At 36.8% G+C, this 18121-nt stretch overlaps 1 non-coding gene across 1 annotated transcript; it reads left to right on the top strand.

The window, feature by feature from the left end:
- The first annotated feature begins 414 nt into the window (after positions 1 to 414).
- Positions 415 to 489, top strand: Trnaa-agc. The gene has a single exon. It is a non-coding gene; the product is annotated as a tRNA-Ala (tRNA).
- The last annotated feature ends 17632 nt before the right edge of the window (positions 490 to 18121 follow it).

Here is an 18121-nt window from a genome sequence, read left to right as displayed (position 1 = left end):
TCATTTCAAAGTTTGAAGTCTCATATATTTTACATACTTTTAAATTAAAGGAAAAATGGAAAAATTCACACCTAAATATACATTCACACATAAATTGTCGCCTGCGGTATTTCCGGACCGATACGACCTTCAAATCTTCAAGAAAAGAGCGTACACCCCCATCTTAAAGGCCGGCAACGCACCTCCAACACCTCTGGTGTTTCGGGTGTCCATGGGCGGCGGTGATCGCTTACCATCAGGCGACCTGTCTGCTCGTTTGCCTCCTATCCCATTAAAAAAAACCTCCGGCAGGACTCGAACCTGCGACCTCTAATCTCACGGTTAAGATCTATTCTTACGATGTTTGCTATAACGCCACCCTAAGGCGGTTGAGAATTGAGGGAAGGCATGGATAAGTTCGCACACATCCAGCAGGCCCCCGTGGCGCAGTTGGAAGGGCGATGGCCCCAGCAAGGCCAGAGGTCGCAGGTTCGAGTCCTGCCGGAGGTGTGAATTTTTCCATTTTTCCTTTAATTTAAAAATATGTAATATCGCTCGCAGACGTTTCAGCATGATAAAAAACAAATTTTCTCATATATTTTATCAATGTTAGTTATTTTGGAATTGAGCTAACTTTTATACATGATTGTTTCGATGTATCGTCTATAAGTTTAACAGAAATACATACTCGTATATGTAAGTATAGGTTCACTATTATCTGGCAGAAACTTTTTACGCATATATTTGATTCGTATAATAGTTCTTGGCAGAAGTCAAGTTTGGCAGAAACACCTTACGCAGAATATGCTTTGGCACAAATCATTTCGCAGATTTATGTAATACCGAATCGTCTGTTGTCATAATGTTGATGAGCATAATAGTCTTCTAGTTGAACAATACATTTGCAGATAATATTTGTGCATAATATTTAGGCGGCATAAAAATGTAATTTGCTATTTGATAGCGAGTTGGATGTGTTGGGGATGCAAGATACCTAACACTCCTCCTCGCTTCGCTCGTCGTCGTACCTAACGGTGACTCTGGGGCAGTTTTTCTTTTCTGATAGCGAGTAATAATTCTGCTAATGTAATATTATGCTATAAGATTATTATGGTACATACAATTATGCTAAACCAAAGTCGACCAAAGTAATGTTCTGTAAAACAATATTCTGCCAAATGTATCTTATGCGTAGTAGTAATAATGCCAACTAAGTTTTCTGCAAAATTACCATTCGACCGAAAGAGTTTCTGCGAAACATGTTATGCGAAGTGTGTTTCGGACTAAAATTATTCTGCCACATGAGGGTAACCCGTAAGTATAGGATATTGAGTCCCAGAATTAAGTAATAGATACAGAAAATAACTTGACCTTATTAATTGACCGTAACTGATTATTCGGTGATAAATAAATAGCAAAATTACGTGAAAATTTGTAAATATGTAATTGGTTTGCTAACTTACAATTTTTTGTACTTAATACCTAAGCATAAGCAAAGGTTTTTCTTCGCAACATTCTTCCGGCATCATTAATTTGCCGACCATACACCGTCAACCAGCGCAGGTTTGTAAAGACACGTTTAAGTGGAAAAAAATCAAAATTAATGATAACAGTGGCACCAGTAGGGCACAGTTGAATACTCTTTCACGGCCTACGGTGCTGGCTGCTAAAACGTTTCTACTGTCTATTCTTTACGAGTTCCGGACAATGTACGGGTTACGTAAGTCGTACCTACTAGTACTTGGTGTGAAAAACTTGGGCTGTTTCCAAATTTTGTGATAGTTCTATAAAAAAGGGCAAAACTTTCGTTTACCTTTTCCTGTAATGTATTAGTAAGTAGGTGTATTTATTTACAAGGTGCAACTGGTATGGATACCGGGGCACGAAGGCTACATTGACAATGAAAATGCTGATGAAATCTGAAGACAACTTCATAGGTCTGGAACCTTTTGTGGCCTTTTACAAGGAACCGTTAAAACGGCTATGGAAAGACCAAAAGGCTAATCACCAAAAGTGGGATGCCCTAGTAGGTCTGAAGCATTTAAAGCTCTTTATTCAGAGGGTAATAGACTCTAGATGGAGCAAAAAGCTAGGGAAGCTAGGCAAAAGACAACTCCAAATTATAACGGGGGTGTTCACAGGCCATTACGGGGTCAAAGGAATTTTGGCCAATATGGGACACGCTGACAACACTGATTGTCGCATGTGTGGCAAAGAGGAAGAGACCGTCAGACATCTAATGTGTGAATGTCACGCCTCGCGAGACAAAGAATGAAGAACTTTGGAGCAGGCTACCTGGTACCGAAGGACTTCAGAGCGCTACCCGTGAGCCTCATAATCCGATACGTGGAGATGGTCGAGAAGCTCTTGAATAGCTGAAGGATCTTAGGATCGTAGGGGATAATTGCACAAAAGATCCCGATGGGTCGAAATGTATTTAAGATATAAGATAAGATAAGATACGTAGGTGTATTTAACTCACGAACGGAAAAACTTTCACTCTTTTTTTTATTGCAAATAATTTATAGCACAATTTTTTTTTTATTTATTTATATAAAAACAATTATATGCTATTTTTTTTACATCGGAACAGCGAGCGAAAACCGCTAACTGTTTATCTGTCGCCGTTGTCGCTCGTTTACATTGTAAACTAAAATCCATAATCCTACGGACCAAATTGACAAGTAAGTGTGAACAAATGTTGCCACAGTTTGGCCAGTGTCGTTCTTATCGATATTAAAATTATTATTACACCCTCACTGCAATGTCACAGTTTCGTTTTCTTTCAACCCCTTATTTGCCAAGAGTGGCACTGAAACTTGAGTAGTTTCATGTGCTCTGCCTACCCCTTCATGGGATACAGGCGTGATTGTATGTATGTATGTATGTATGTATGTATTACACCCTAGATTTAAGGTGCACCCAGACGGTACAATCAAATTGGCAATTTAATCTTTTAATCAATATACCATCTTTTTCTGTGATTTCGACAGATCAAAAGGTCTGTAGACCCTACTTAAATATAAAATTGTTAATCTCAAACCAGCAATAATGTAAATGAAATTTATATATTTATTATGATAGTTTATTGAATCTTTACAAATGAATTCTAATGAACACAAGTTAAATTATAATCTATTGAAAATATTTTATTTTTATTTCGGTTTTAACTTTACAAATGAATTATTAAAATTATTGTGTTACAGCCGAAAGATGAAAAGATTGTGTAAATTACATAATAAAAACCGAGGACAAAATGTTACAACTCGACCATCTAGTGGACAATGTCTCGGATCGTTTTATTATAAATGTAACTGATGATGATGATGATGATGATGATGACGAAATAACGGAACCTGGGAATGAATAGTATTTTATAATAAAGACTAGGTACTTATCGTCGGACAACATATTTTTTTTTACCTACTGGTTCGGATACTTTTTTATGCTACAAAACTAGTGGGTAAAAACGCATTTTATCCATCCACTACCTCGATAACCGAACAAATCAAAATGTTTACCTTTTATTTAAAAGTATCATACGTATTTTTGATTTAAACTAGTCTGTTATTTGTACTTTACAACTTGTCGATATATTGTTATCGACATATACTCTTCACTATTTTTATTTCACTGTTCCTGGTAACATTTCATCTGTCAGTCATTTGTCAATTTAGTCCGCAGGATTGTGAATTTTAGTTTAGGTATTTTTATTGAATAAAGGTATTAACACGTTCACTGCGTTACGGGGGTTTTTGAACCCCGTACGCTGTCATCACTCATGGCGTCTGAGAAAAATCGTGTTCACTCCGCTGGTGCGGAAGCTGTATTTTGGTCATTTTTACAACTACGAAAATAACAAATATACATTTGGATTTCTGTTCAAAAGTATTATTTATTGATATATTAATTATAAACGGGGTCTCAGGAACCCCGTACCGACCAGGGGACAAAAATTACCTTCTAGTGCGATACGGGTCTCCGTGAACCCGTGCCCGTACGGGGTTGTGGGCACAGTATCGCTAGTGCAGTGCTTACTGAAATACTTGTTATCGGCAAATTAAAAATGAAGCGCTCGAGCCACACGTTAGAACTACTATATTCCAAAAACAAAGGTTATCCCACACAGTAAACGTCAAAATCACCACAAATTGACATCTAATTGCAGGCAGGTAATTAAATATATGTTTTTAATACGTAAAAACGGTTGTGGTTTATCTTATTTTATTTATCTTTGTTACTTAATTATATCAACTACTTTTACAAAAATACAAGAGTGCGAAGTATCATATTTTTGATGTGTAATGTTTATATTAATACAGCACATACATCGATTTTTTTATTTCCCATCACTACTAATTTGTCGACCTTAATACATTACATGCGTTACGGGGTGTACTAAGCCCCGTATATTTTCAATTTTAGTGCGATACGGGGATAAAGTAACCCCGTATTTTCTTTTCTATATAATTTTGTGAGTTTTTATCGTATCCACGTGCGGGGAAAATGAGACGTAGGAAATTTCATACTCTTACAGTTAGTCGAAAAAAATATTGGAAAATCCAATATTTCAGGAACTTACAGCACTTTTAACAGACTTAGGCGTACGGGGCACTTTTATACCCGTAACGCACTACGATGTAAACTATTACGGGGCGGATTGGGCCTCGTAACGCACTAGATTTTGGGTTAATGTTTTGGCTTGCCGCAGCGAACGTGTTAATCAAAATTTTTATCTAAGTAGGTACCCCCTACTTCATGTTTTTATCTATTAACTTTGTCTATGAATTTCTATTTTGACGACCGGTCTGGCTCAGTTGGTAGTGACCCTGCCTGCTAAGCCGCGGTCCTAGGTTCGAATCCCGGTAAGGGCATTTATTTGTGTGATGAGCACTGATATTTGTTCCTGAGTCATGGATGTTTTCTATGTATATAAGTATGTATTTATCTATTTAAGTATGTATATCGTCGCTTAGCACCCATAATACAAGCTTTGCTTAGTTTGGGGCTAGGTTGATCTGTGTAAGGTGTCCCCAATATTTATTTATTTATTTATATTTATTATTTATTTACTAAAATTTGAAGTATTATTTGAGAATAACTTTTCATTATTTTCTTTATTTGCCTGAAGAGAGCAAATGGAAAATTGTTGCTTTGATATAGAACCTTAGGCCTGATTTAGACGGCGTGCGAACGATTTTAGTTACATTGCGGGCTGTTGAGGTTACATACGATTTTGCACAGCCATCAAATACCGCAATGTAATAAAACTCATATGCGAGTACGAGTACTCGTACTCGTACCGTCTAAATGGGCCCTTAGGGAGTCCCATGTTCACTTACTTAAAATATGGGTTTACTAATAGTCATTTCACTTGTACTTATGTAAAAGTTTATACAAAAAATGTTCTTGCACAAAAAATCTACCGATCCTTATCATGATTTCTTACATGCACTTATAACAATTCTCACAAGCATATCATATCTAATAAACAAAAAACTGTTGACCATATACAAAGCGAGCTAAATACGATAGCAATACAATAACAATCCGACAACCAGATCTCATGACCCGGAGCCCACGCTACTTGATTGACTTATCTTTTGATCAGCCGTCTTCCTACGTCAACTGATATTCGATATCTTGCATCCTTTACGGGTCAGGCTAAATAGAAGAGGACAGAGTGATCGGTGTGAGAGGTATGGAAGAGTTTGTAGTTGCAAGTTTGCGCGGAGGCGGTTGGCTCCAAATCACCAGGAGATAAAATCTAAAGTGTGATTCCGATTGCTTGTCAAACGCTGGTGAGTTATTTATCGGGTGAACCAATTAATTTATATACCTAAATTATTTGAATAAGATTCTTTGTTTGTTATTTATTTAGCAAACTCACATTACTTAAACAATTCTACGAAGGTATTGGAACAATATCATATGCATATCCCTGACGCTTTTTTCCGTCATCGTCGCACTACGAGACCACTTTTCTTCCTTACCATTTGCCGTTCTCAACTGTGCATTTCTCGAGAAATTCCCTGCCTCACATTTACCGTGGACTGAACTGTCGTGTCGATCGATACGAACTTCAAACCTTTTTAAAAAAGAGCGTACCTATTTACTCACATCTTGGCGAGCAACGCACTTCCAACTCGTCTGGTGAAAGCATAAGCGATTTACCAGTAGGAGAACCATCTGCTTTTGAGTTTCTTTCCTTGATTTTTCTTCCGGGTCAGGTTACATTGGCTCTGCCTGTCACAGAATACGATTGTGTTTGCGCAGTCACAACGAATCGTAATGACGGAGCCGCGGTGGTGCGATCTTCTGTCAATGATTTGACGAGGGCTCGCGTTCTTGGTCAGGCTGGGTTTACAATTAAAGGTTAAAGTGCCAACATACGCTCTTGGAAATGTAAAAGTTGAAATTATGGTTTCAATGTTTCAATGTAGCCGTACCTATTAATTAATTTAGATACCTACGATTACCACCTAAAATATGATAGGAAGCACAACCGATCTAAGACCACATGTACATTACTGTAAGCTTCAGTATTTATCTGTATACTAGTTTAGCAATAGAAAAAAAAACAAAACAATTGGGACAAAGTAACGTTTTACTTACATATCAGTATCGCCCGTACTTAGGTACTGCCCCTCTAGGGAGGGGGCAAAATAATTTTGGTAGTATTTTGTATGTAATTTTTTCCATTACTTTGTAGTATTTACTTTGTGCCTATTCAAAACTCACATTTTAATATGATTTTAATAGATTTAACTTATTCAAATGTTAATAGGTTACGATCAATTTCAACTAAACTCTACCTTATTTCAATTTTAAATTCTGAAGCAAATGGCAATAACATTACTCTGAATTCCAAAACAGCCAGTCACAATATCGACCGCCAAATTTTAATTACTCAACCGAAGTAATCAAACTGAGACCTTGTGACCTGTTTTAAAAGTTCGATACGGGGCGATTCTCAACGAGGGGAGTGATAAATGGAGAACATCAATCAGACGAATTCGGAGTGATGCAAATTTTCACCCGCACTGAGAATAGCCCTTTTTGTTTCGAATGATAAAATGATTGATCAAGCTGCAGCTAAACTTTGCTTAGATTTTTACTCTTCTGTTTTGAGAAGTTTTAATTGAGTTTGGCGATTGTGACAAAGATATTGGAAGCGAGAATGAGAATAGAAAGAGAGAGAGAGAGAGAGAAACATGTAATCCCTCGGTTTATTTATTTTATTATCTTGCAATGTCCATTGAATTCAATTTAATACCTTTACCTATTTATAATAATCATTTCACTGCACTTGTTATTGTTTAATGCATGTTAGACATTAAGAAATATAATGTCAATGGGGGATGTCTGAAAATTTTAAAATCGCCTGATATTTTTTCTGGTGATAGGAATAAGCATTTCTATTTACAGAAAAAAATTACAGATTTTTTGGTAGCACCATACATTTTATAAAAATAAAAACGTGTTGCTCGACTGCGCGTACGACCCACTTCGGCAGTTATGAGTTTTGTCTTAGTCTTTAAAAAAATTCCATTTTGAATCTGTGCTGGCCACAGACACTGACAGTTGATTGTCAGCTTGACATTTTTCTCGGAGAATTCATAACCATATCTGGTGAACTATTTATTACTGTTTTCGACTCATTTTCTCTCCCTGGCCTCTGATTTTGCCTCCTTCTACGACTACCTTCGCTCTCGAACCCCGGACGTTGATTTTACTGGCTTAAAACGACGACCTTTGATTTTAAACCCTGGACCTGATTCTACTTGCATTAACGAAGACGTGTGCTTGCCCTGCTTGCTGCCGACGGCCTTTGCGTTGAACCCCGGACCTGATTACAATTTTTAAGCCCATTGAATTGGGAAAACGTGGATAGGTACTAGCGATTTTGTAAGAGCTAGTTCATCTAATTTGCCAAAATGTATAATATGCCCAAATAATGTTTGCCGGAACAGCGACAAACACAATGCCTGTGAAGAAGAAATTGATGAAAGATGCAGAGATATTTTGGACAGAGAATGTGTATCCCATTAATTTTGAAAAGTGCAACTACATGTTATTAGAGTGTAATAAACATAAATTTGTCTTGATCTATATTAACATTATTACTCATTTTAGCACCCATAAGTACGTTTTCACATTATTCGATCTAATACCAGATGTTGGACCGATATCCCATACATTACAGGCGTCGTCTTGGATTTTTTCCATTGAAATCCTTCCGACATCCAATATTGGATCGGGTAATGTGAAAACAGGCTAACTCCTAGTAGTGATTCATAAGCGCACCTGCCTACAGATGAGAACTAGAGAAGGACCTGTGCCCTAAACAAATAACTTTAGATTGTTGGTTTATTGTCTGCTTTAAGTAGTTAGTGCTCAAAAAGGAAATGAGTTTGCGATGTGATGCCTACTGCTTTTCACATCACCCATTCAGAAAGGGTACTTTTCGGCCCTGTTAGGAGGGAATTAAGTGACACTTTTCTGTTCAATAACTTTGTCTGGCCTGTATAAAATATTAACGCCACGGAAAGTGTTTGCACATAAGTAATAATCAGTAATCAGTAATTCTTTATTGCTATCATAGGTACATAAGTTGGTACATTTCAGTAGGTATAGCACAGCTATGAACCCTGTAAGGGCACTGCAAATATAGTTCTTAATAACTAAAAATCTTAATACTTATAATCTTATAAATCTTAATACCTATATTGCTATGAGAACATTTTTATGTTGTAACATATTTTAATATTATGTATAAAAAAATTATGTCGATTAAGTGCATAATATTTTTACAACAGACCTGATTCATATTTTAGTATTTTGCTTATATGATATGAAAAAAAAAGTGTCAAATGGTAGCAATAGTAGATTGTGCAACAAGGGAGAAAAATGCGATATATATCTTGAGTGTAGCAAGGTATTCTTAAATTTAATCCTGAGCGTAGTGAGGGATTCAAGTGTTAAGACACAAGGTGGAATTAAATTTGCTACACATATTAACATCAACTTTTAGGAAATTTATATATAATGATATGTTATATGAACATAAAAAATGGTATGTTATGTAACCATGTAAAAAAAATGTGTCCTTGAAGGGAAAAGTATCACTTTGGTCCCTAATAGCAAAGAGGAAAAGTGCCTCTTTGCACCCTCCTCGCAGTGCAGGGAAGAAAATAACCCTTTCTTTTCGAATCCCAGTCACTACACTCAGTATTCAATTACATATAGAATACTTCACTTTGTTCACGATTCAATTTATATCCTCGCTATAAATATGCAATTTTGCTCCCTCGTAACACAATCTACTATAGTGCTGTTAATCATGCTTTAACAGTATGGAGGGCCATAGAAGAATATGGAAAGCCATAGCCGACTGAATTGGATAGTAACTTGACAGTAACTCGACACACATGACACACACCTACAACTCAGAAGTAAAATAAAACAACACAATAAAATAAATCAATTATATTTTATTATAGGACATTGCAAATTATAAAAAAAATGTATTTTACCATATTTTTCCTATTGGTCTATCCAAAAAATACACATTTTATAAAATACCACCGTGTCAGATATTTATGGCTTTCTTTTTTATGATATTATTGCCAGCATGTAACTGCATTTTAAGGTTGGTAAACAAGACACGGTATCTTACACTCAGGTGGTCTTCACAGCAAAATCGCACCAACACCAACACCAACTTTCCTTCAGCTCCTTTCTTAATATGAACAATTTTAAATCTGGGTTTTTCTGGTTGGTTTTAGAACAAGTTGGTATAAAGCATGTTTTGGGATCCTTATATCGTGTTTATGTACTTGTATTCATTATAACAAATAGTGTCCGGAACTTAAAAGCGATGATCGTCCTTATATCAAGCAAAATCAGAAGTCAGGGAGGCAAAACGGATCGTAAACAGTTCAGCAGGATCAGGTCCAGTGTTTAAAAGCAAACGTCTTCGTTAATGCAAGCAGAATCAGGTCCAGAGGTTAATATCAAAGGTCGTCGTTTTAAGCCAGTAAAATCAACGTCCGGGGTTCGAGAGCGAAGGTAGTCGTAGAAGGAGGCAAAATCAGAGGCCAGGGAGAGAAAATGAGTCGAAAACAGTAATAAATAGTTCACCAGATATGGTTATGAATTCTCCGAGAAAAATGTACCTCCGCCTTACAGAAGACCGCAGCCAAATAGCACTAGACCCTACTCATAGTGTTGTGTTCCTGTCGGTGAGTAAGGCTGCCAGAGCTCAACGAGGGTGCGGTGTGCTGATGACGGGAGGACTTACGGAACTAACTGGTTCCGTTTATTGTCCTTTGAGTCGTCGACAACCCGAACCCTCCTTAGAACTTGTACACTCCTTTTTACTGTGTACTTAACACAGTAAAAGGGAATGTACAAGTTTCTAATGGGGTGGCAACGCGCATGTGACACTGTTTGAGTTGCAGGCGTCCATAGGTTACGGTGACCGCTTTACATCAGGCGGGCCGTATACTTGTTTGCCACCGACGTAGTATAAAAAAAAAAAAAAAATGTCAAGCTGACAATCAACTGTCAGTGTCTATGGCCAGCACAGATTCAAAATGGAATTTTTTTAAAGACTAAGACAAATCTCATAACTGCCGAAGTGGGTCGTACGCGCAGTCGAGCAACACGTTTTTATTTTTATAAAATGTATGGTGCTACCAAAAAATCTGTAACTTTTTTCTGTAAATAGAAATGCTTATTCCTATCACCAGAAAAAATATCAGGCGATTTTAAAATTTTCAGACATCCCCCATTAGCACGTAAGGTTTAACCGTTAGTGTTAATTGTATACAATAAATAAATTGAAATTGAAATTGAATACTTACTTAAAATCTAATAATTCTGGCAACATATTTAGTATGAATAAAAATACTAGTATTTTTTTATATATTAGGTATAATGACTTTCGCAAAAAACTGTATAATAACTACGTATAAATTTAAAAGTGGAAATAGTATTTTATACAATCGTGATATAATACAAAGCTTTTCAGTCGAGTATCATTTTTAGGCCACGAAGCTTGCTGAGTGGCCTAATAGTACGGTACGAGAGTGAAAAGCTTAATTATATCACTATTGTACACAATACTTTTTCTACGAGTCATCATCTTCATCATCAATGGACGGAAATATCATCATTCATGCAAGTTAAAATTAATGTTAACAGAGTCGTTCACCGTTGTATCAACATCGAATTACCTAGCAACCAATTGTTTGTAATAACCGTCTCTGATTGGCCGATAACGCGACGGATAAAAAAAATGTGTTTCAGATACAGGAAAATTTGCCAGGTATCGCAAATTAGTATAGAAATTGTATGAAGTTCTATTTTTGAAATTATTACAGTTAACTAAAGTCAACTATAATGAGCTTATTATGATTGAGTCGGAACTGTCATAGAGTATCCAACACTGAAAAGTTAGCACTTATAGTTTAGTCTGTGGTGGCCTAATTGACAGATTACAGTCGACAAGTGGAAAAAGTACTGTCTTGGATGACACTTGAACTCACGGCGTCAGCAGGCCAGGGCTAGCACATGATTGCTGCGAGAGTATGTCACCGCGAGATAGATCACACGTCTTTTTCTAATTGTATTAATGACATAAGGACGGATAGTCTATCTCGCGGCGACATACTGTCGCTTATCAACATCTTCCGTAAACACAGTATACTTAAACGGCAACCTATTAGATTACCTATTAGATTTTCCTTACTACATTTTTTTTCTTACCAAGAGACACTTCTACAAAATCAAAATATTGTCCTAAAATATAATTGTTTTCGAGGCAGGTAAACATACATTTTTCAGTGGTACATCTTTGACACATTGTATTGTATACAGAGTGGGGCCTGTAACAAAGGCGAATAATTGAACTCTAGGCTATTCTCCTTATACTGATCAACATTTGTTCGGCGACTTTTAAAAATAACTTGTATTTTGATTTTTATCACCCTTGAAAGTTTTTTCTAAGAGGTAATGTATTGCGAATTCTGTTAAGTCTAAAGTGTGACAGACAACGTCAATGACAACAATAATGGCGTACATTGAAGCTAATATTTATTTTGTATGAAAAATTAAAAATTTAAAGACTTCATAATTTTTAAAAGTCACTGAACAAATGTTGATCAGTATAAGGAGAATAGCCTACAGTTCAATTCTTCGCCTTTGTTACAGGCCCCACTCTGTATATGTACTCAGTGTCGTTTTTGACTTCAAATCCCATCAATTTTTTTTTTCTATTTCCCCGCCACTGCCAACAAAAGCTACTCAGCATAAGCAGAAGTGACCATCTGAAGCATGAATATTGTCTGAGCTTTGAACTGACTTATTTTATTTTTTGTACCTCTAACATCACATACCTATAGTATCAATTTAATTATTTATCTCAAAATTTGGATAACAGTCGATTTTCACGGTCCCCATCTCGCACAAATTTGACACTGAATCCGAGTTTTATAGCAATCAGACATATATCTAATAGATATGTATTATTGCCGGGAGCGTAGCGAGTGGTTCAGAATGTGGAACCTTGAGCGTTGCGAGGGTTTCAAGGCACATAATAATCCTTAATTTATTTTGTCATCTAATAAAACATCAACATCAACACGAGGAACTTATAAATTTTAAAACATTACATTAAATAAAATTATCAACATCTTCCGTAAAAACAGTATACTTAAACGGCAACCGGAGTTCTCTTAATAATGTACATGTGTATATTGTTGCAAAAAGTACCTATTAGATTTTCCTTACCCCATTTTTTTTTATCTTATACAAAGAGACACTTCTACAAAATCAAAGCAAGTTATTCTTTGTCCACTGCCAACTGTCTTCGAAGTAACAAAGCACTTGGAGAAGAAACTTTTAAGTGAAACATTGATTATTAAGTGAGTGAGAAATTCGAGTTGACGCGAGATAATACTGGGGGGTTCCGTTTAATCGATTCTCGACAGCAGAGGAAGTTAACTGGGAAACTATTTTTCACTGGAATATTATTATTTATTTGATTATTTTGAAAAACATTGTCCTAAAATAAGACATAAATATGACACAGACATACGACATTACAATACAGGTGCGTAAAAAAGGAAGTTCGAAACAAGTGGCGATAAATTGGCGATTTTAAATTGACACGAGTTACGAATTTCCTTTTCGCACGTGTATCATACGACGTTTTTCAGTACAGATGGCCTCCGAAATTTCGACCTGACAAGAAATTAACGCACTAGTGTAAAAAAAAATCTACATCTGTACTGAAATAGTACATTACGACACAAGTGCGTAAAAAAGGAAGTTCGAAACGAGTGGCGATAAATTAAAACACGACCGAAGGGAGTGTTTTAAATCGACACGAGTTACGAATTTCCTTTTCGCACGTGTATCGTACGACGTTTTTCAGTACAGATGAGCCTCCAAAGTTTCGACCTCGCATATAATGAACCACTTCTCGAACTAGTGCGTAAAAAAACGACCATCTGTACTGAAAAAATAGTTTTGAGTCACTGTCTATTTGACTGCAAATTCAAACTAAAACATTTGTAATTTTTCCATTTCCTCGTCACCGCCAAAATAAGCAACTGAGCTAACGCCAGCATAGGCAGTTAGTAACCATCGGAAACATGAATATTGTCTGAGCTTTTGAACTGACTTGTTTTATTTTTTGTACCTCTATCATCACATACCAATAGTATCAATTTAATTATTTATCTCAAAATTTGGATAACAGTCGATTCTCACGGTCCCCAACTCGCACAGAACTTGCGTGGGAACTACGTTCTGTCTTTCTTACATAGAAAACTCGTGATAGTTCAAATTATACGTCAAATCGAGTACCATAAAATGATAGAGCCACCCAGAATCAACGACATTGTGATAAGTTATTAGCAGTTTGAACATGATACGCGTGACGCGTGACGCGTGCATGATGTTTGAGCATGATATGCGTGCGTACGAATTTGTGCATAATAACTTAAAGGATATTACTTATTTTTTTCAGTAGCGTACGATCAATAGACTACTTGACCCTTTTTTAAAGTCTTTCTTATATTATTAATTACTGTCGAATTAACCGAAAAATTTTATTATGACTTGAAAACCGCAAAAAAAAAACATTTTTAAATTATGCTTTCACTTAATCAGGCAAAAACAACATTAGCCATGTTAATCTATAAATTGTCTGTGCATGACGTCAATCGAATTGAACACAAAATTTTCTGACATTTAAGTATAAGGCATACAGTTCATTATGTCAGTGATTGTGTCGACATGAAGTTAAAGGTTCTATGACGTCACTACATGACTGGCAGCGTTTTCGATACCTATACCTGCTTAAGTTTCGTATGGAATTTTCACTATGACAAATTGTCATTAGTGTCAATCAATACTTACTTGACAGTTCAGTATACTTAATTGTGTATAAACTTTGAATGAATGTAGTTACTTAAATAATAAAAGTAATGAATAATCAGTCACAAACCTTGTTTTAGACATGTTAGTGTCATCTATTAGAGCATTCGGACGGGTTATGCTAATCCATCTTTATTAATATACTGATAAGACGTAATGAAAACAGTCGTCTCACATTAATAACTCTTATCAGCTCCGATGAGCGCCGATCGGCTACCGTGGAGACACTTTTAGATCCACGTATGGATATAGAGTTGGTATTACCATTAATTTTCAATTGTGTTATCTTACTAAATACGCCTTTTTGTGCGATATAACTATTAAAATTTTTGAAATGAATGTATGTCAGGTGTTTGTAGATATAAAAAATCGTAAATCAGGTTGCCAGAAACTACTAAGACTTCATATGGAAAATCTATAACTTACCCAAAACCGGCAGCATCACCAATCTTAGAGCGACCTAGCTTCATTAATGTAATTAGGACCGTGCAATAAATGATTGATAGAGTATTTATGTATACTCTATCATACTTTCTATAGACCAAAATGACAAATAATAAAATCTGAATACGAGTATAGGTTGCTTTTAATGTATGCCGCTCCGTCTTGCGTGAGCGACGGGCGACGCGACGCGACGCGACGCGATGCGACGCGATGCGACGGCGATGGCTCAAGGTCATCGCGTATCCATCGCACGAAACTTCGGCACTAGCATTTTGGTGATTAGAATCACAAGATTCGCCGTCTTTCACAATGTGCAAATGGTCTAGCGGGTTTGACTTCTAGGTGGAATCGTTTGCGCCATGAGTGTCGTGAGTTCGAATCTCGGCTCACGCAATCTTTTTGCATTTTTATTTACTTTTTTCTTTTATGTTCTACTAGCTTTTGCCCGCGGCTTCTCTTGAAAGACGGACAAACAAACAGACACACACACACTTTCCAGTTTAATCAGTATGGATTATTTGATTTTGTTTACCTGCTTATTTCTTTCTCTAAGATTCTACTTTCTTATTTTTTTTTAAGAACTTTGGGTTTTATACTAACAAGGAAAGTTTTAAGTAGCACACAATAATACTGCATTTTGTTTTTATTAACTTAATGTTTATTTTAATCCATACTAATATTATAAACGGGAAAGTGTGTGTGTGTCTATTTATTTGTCCGTCCTTCACGGCAAAACTGAGCGACGAATTAACGTATACTATTTACTTATAACGAATGCTATTTACTTAATGTTGAAATGAAAAAATGTCATACAGTGTAACCCAGTGTTTTTTAATGCTGCCATCTAGTGTCGACTGGCATAACCACTACACTAAGAGCCCTTATTCCTTAGAGCGTTCATCAATTTCGTGAAATAGCCATTGATAGATGGCGTTGGCGCACGGTACGCGAGCCACCGGTAACGCAACACACAGGCAAGAATGATCTTGATAGTTTTTTTGAATTTAATTGCTAGTAACAATTCTTTTGGTTTCATGTGATAACTTTTTTGTAAAGTTTACAAGAGATAAGAATATATTATTATTATATGGTACCTACTAATTGTAAGTAACTTAAAATAAACAGTTTCAAAGAGCTGAGCTGTGTGCAAAAAATTACATGTGTATTTGGCCCGGCTAATGAGATCAAACATGGTCGAATTACGATAAGTAGAATAGCAGTTCTGTTATTCATTTCATGACTCGATCATGTGACCTTGGACATCATCGAGATCGACGCTGCTCATCAGCCCAAATGTAATAAGCCCAAACATAGTGGAGTTATTATGAGTAAAATAGCAGTTTTGTTGACCATATCCTGACTCCACCATGAAAACCAGAACATCATCCTGGGGGCCGGTTTTTGAATCTCACATATGGGATTTGTCACTAAAATACCGGTTGAAAACAGTGAATTGCCTAGTATTTTTAACCGACTTCAAAAAAGGAGGAGGTTCTCAATTCGACTGAATGTTTTTTTTTTTTATTTTTTTTTTTTTGTATGTATGTTACTCGATATCTCCGAGAATCGTGGACCGATTTTCAAAATTTTTTTTTTGATCGAACCGGTATAACCCCGAGATGGTCCCATTGGCACCAAGTCAGGGTCTGATGATGGGATCCTGGAGAAATCGAGGAAACTCTTCAAATGTTATAGGCACATGTAATGTTTTTAGTCTATTTTTCAAAGGTACACCAGTATTTACGTCTGATGGTAATAATTTTATGTGGCTGAGCTGATGATGGAAGGTCAACTCCTCAATGGTTAGGAGTTAAAGGATAATTCTTTCACTACTGTACATGTATTCGGACTGATACATATAATATCACTAGGAACCACTAAAAATCAACTGAGCTGATGATGGAAGGTCAACTCCTCAATGGTTAGGAGTTAAAGGATAATTCTTTCACTACTGTACATGTATTCGGACTGATACATATAATATCACTAGGAACCACTAAAAATCAACAAATAAATAAACTTTTTAACAAAAAATAAAACCGCCTTCAAAAATAAGCGCGTTACAAAACACGGAGAAACTAAAAAGCCAAAAATAATAGACCTTTCAATTCAGATTTCTTATCGTATTGCAATAAGCTAAACATCCAAATTATAAACAAATCAATTATTTTTGGAGTCGGTGCCAGCCTGTGTATGGTTGGGTGGGGCAAACAGGCAATAGCAAGGCGACGAACAGGTCTGGTACCGACTACAAAAACAATTGATTTGTTTATAATTTGGATGTTTAGCTTATTGCAATACGATAAGAAATCTGAATTGAAAGGTCTATTATTTTTGGCTTTTTAGTTTCTCCGTGTTTTGTAACGCGCTTATTTTTTCAGTCACAATTTTCTGAATTCGAACGCGTGAGACTCAAAAATCGGTCCCCTGGTCCCGAAATTAATACTAATTCAAACTCTCATCAGATTTCAAGTAAAATTTCTTGGATAAAATTGCATGTGTAAAAATCAGGCGGACCGTATGCCTGTTTGCCACCAACAGGATCAAGATTTGTTTAGTCGCAGTACCTATACAGCACTTCTCAGAACTATCTAGCTGCTTACGCTTACGAGAGCACGGTGCGCCGGACTATCGAACGTAGGTCCACTGTCTATGAGCGCTGGGCGCAGACTGAACAGGGTGGCTAGCCGAATGGCACAATCGCTCACGAAACGCTCACGAAACGAAGCGCTAGTAGATATCTATCTCTATCGCGCTTGCGTATTGGCGCGACAGAGCCAGCGGCGTATCGCTTTCGTTTGGCGTCGGAGAAATGCCATTCGGCTACGGGGCCAGGGTGGCTAGCCGAATGGCACAATCGCTCACGAAACGCCAACGCCAATGCCATTCGGCTTCGGGGCCTGGCCCCGTAGCCGAATGGCATTTCTCCGACGCCAAACGAAAGCGATACGCCGCTGGCTCTGTCGCGCCAATACGCAAGCGCGATAAAGATAGATATCTACTAGCGCTTCGTTTCGTGAGCGATTGTGCCATTCGGCTAGCCACCAGCAGTGAGCGGGCCCGTGTCAGCAGTGTATTTTATTCGAATTTTATGTGCTTTAAAATAGTACATTACGATACAAGTGCGTAAAAAAGGAAGTTCGAAACGAGTGGCGATAAATTAAAACACGACCGAAGGGAGTGTTTTAAATCGACACGAGTTACGAATTTCCTTTTCGCACGTGTATCGTACGACGTTTTACAGTACAGA

The sequence above is a fragment of the Leguminivora glycinivorella genome, chromosome 2 (genome assembly GCF_023078275.1).
Source record: "Leguminivora glycinivorella isolate SPB_JAAS2020 chromosome 2, LegGlyc_1.1, whole genome shotgun sequence".
Classification (NCBI taxonomy): Eukaryota; Metazoa; Arthropoda; class Insecta; order Lepidoptera; family Tortricidae; genus Leguminivora; species Leguminivora glycinivorella.
Note: the sequence above shows the minus strand (reverse complement) of the source record. Positions and strands in the feature narration are given on the sequence as shown.